Source organism: Ochotona curzoniae, unplaced genomic scaffold (assembly GCF_017591425.1).
Source record: "Ochotona curzoniae isolate NIBS_2020 unplaced genomic scaffold, NIBS_Ocur_1.0 contig_4744, whole genome shotgun sequence".
NCBI classification, from domain to species: domain Eukaryota; kingdom Metazoa; phylum Chordata; class Mammalia; order Lagomorpha; family Ochotonidae; genus Ochotona; species Ochotona curzoniae.
The window spans coordinates 1-2,334 of NW_024466375.1; the positions used below are offsets into that span (position 1 = coordinate 1).

The following is a 2,334-nucleotide window of genomic DNA, read 5'->3' on the forward strand; positions in this document are numbered from 1 at the left end:
GGAAAGAAATCAATCTCTCCTGAGGAGATCACTTAAGCGTTGGCCTCAGGTTCCAGCAATCTTTCGCTGCCTAGTTCCTTGAACCACTGGGGATTCTGACATCCTGCACGAGAGAGGAGGCTCCCTTCCCCAGGGATAGCTGCCCACCTGGGCCGAGGGGTCTCTCCCCTCTGGTCCCCGAGCTTGCAGCGAGGCATGGCAGTGCACCTGCGGTAGGCTGGGCTGTATAAGGAGGAAGGGAACCAGCGGTACCAGGAAGGGAAGTACCGAGAGGCCATGAGTAGGTACCACTGAGCCCTGCTGAAGCTGTGGGGCCTGGACTCGAGTCTGCCCTCCCCGATAGCTGACCTGGGGCCACAGGGCCTGGCTCTCATGCCCGAGCAGGAGAGCGTGCTGCACACCATGCAGACTGACTACTACAACAACCTGGTGGCCTGCCTGCTTCAGATGGAGCCAGTGAACTATGAACAAGTGAGAGAGTACAGTAAGAAGGTGCTGGAACAGCATCCTGACAATGCCAAGGCCTTGTATCAGGCTGGAGCGGCCTTCTTCCATCTGCAAGACTACCAACAGGTTCGGCACTATTTCCTAGCTGCCATCAGTTGGCAGCCCAAAGATGCCAATGTCCGGCGGTACCTGTAGCTGACACAGGAAGAGCTCAGCAGCTACTATAGGAAAGAGAAGCAGCTCTACCTGGGCATGTTTGGCTAACGAAGCCCAAAGATGCTCCTGTCTCTGAACTGAGATGGACTGCCGAGGTTCATCAGTGGACAGCTGTGCACACCCAGCCATGGGATGCCTGAGCCTACACATGAGAAATGTGCCCTGTACCTCCTACCCAGGTGGATTTCCGTTTGGGTTAACAATGTGTAATCTATGTCTGAGTTTTGTTTGTTTGATCCATCTGTGCATCTGTTTGTATATTTTCATTTTGGGGATATTTTCCTTGAGAAAAACAATCAGAAAATATTGATCCACTATGGCAGAATGAAATTTAGTTCAGGCATCCCTTAATGATGGATATTGCTGGATGCATTCATTTGCAGGGTTCAGGGATTGCAGAGGGTCAAACAGCAAGGATAAGCAGAAAGAAGTTTCTTTATTTTCTCAAATGCCCAAACCCAAACTAGAAAATGTGGCTTTTTTTTTTAAGATTTATTTTTATTATTATTTTTTTTATTGGAAAGGCGGATATACAGAGAGGAGAGACAGAGAGAAAAATCTTCCATCCGATGATTCACTCCCCAAGTGAGCACAACGGCCGATGCTATGCAGATCCAAAGCCAGGAGCCTCTTCTGGGTCTCCCACGTGGGTGCAGGGGCCCAAAGCTTTGGGCTGTCCTCGACTGCTTTCCTGGGCCACAGGCAGGGAGCTGGAAGGGAAGCGGGGCTGCCGGGATTAGAACTTGCCCCCATATGGGATCCTGGGCTTGCAAGGCGAGGACCTTAACCACTTGCGCCACCGCGCCGGGCCCGAAAATGTGGCTTTAAAAAAAAAAATCAGATGATTATAAATTGGGCCCAATGTATTAAGATGACAGATTTTATAATTCTTCAACTATAATGCCAAAAAAAAAAAATAGAATCATAGGAACATGTGACATAGAAACAGTACCAAAAGCAAGCAGAACAAAAGCAAATGTGCTTTGCGCCTCTCACCCTGAATTCTGTGAGAGCTGAGTTCCCTTACCGAGGAGAGAACAGGGAGGAAGGGCTAGCCCCGCTTGCAGCCTGTGAATCACCCCGTGGGACCTTGGGTGCCCAGGTGGCCTCCGGTGCCATCAGTGGGGCTGACACGGACCCCATCAGCTGGAACTCATTTGCTGTTTCGTCCTGCCCCTTGATATTGCGGTAGTAAGCATGTCTTTAGTCATCCTGCAACCACAGGAGAGAGTTCAGCTGAAAAAGAACAAACGACCCCAAGTGCACACAGAAACCCTTAGGCTTTTCTCAATATCCATCTCTCTTCCCAGTAGAGATCTCAATATCTCTTTTCCTCTCCCCATGTTTAAACAGCACAACCATGAGCTTACAAAAAGTCTTCCTGCCAAATCTTACAGAGTCCTAAGAAAAGAACTGCCAAAAAGGAAATCTCCTACTTGTCTTCCAGGCTTCGTAAATTGCTCAGCTTGAGCCTTGTTGGCTCCATGTTATTGGCTTCACGTTTTCTTTGCTTTTGGCTTGTTTTGCTTTTGGATCTTTTATTTCAAAGACAGGATGTTGCAGTAAGCTATCTTCAATGAGGAAAAAATTAAAACATTTTAAAATGCAAAATAAATAGTCTGTAAGAATAAATAAATGAATAAAAAATAAATAAATCTTAACAAAAAATAG

General features: G+C 47.6%; 1 pseudogene; it reads left to right on the forward strand.

Annotated features, from left to right (window-relative positions):
* Positions 1-195: 195 nt before the first annotated feature.
* Positions 196-939, forward strand: LOC121161215 (annotated as a pseudogene).
* Positions 940-2,334: the final 1,395 nt, after the last annotated feature.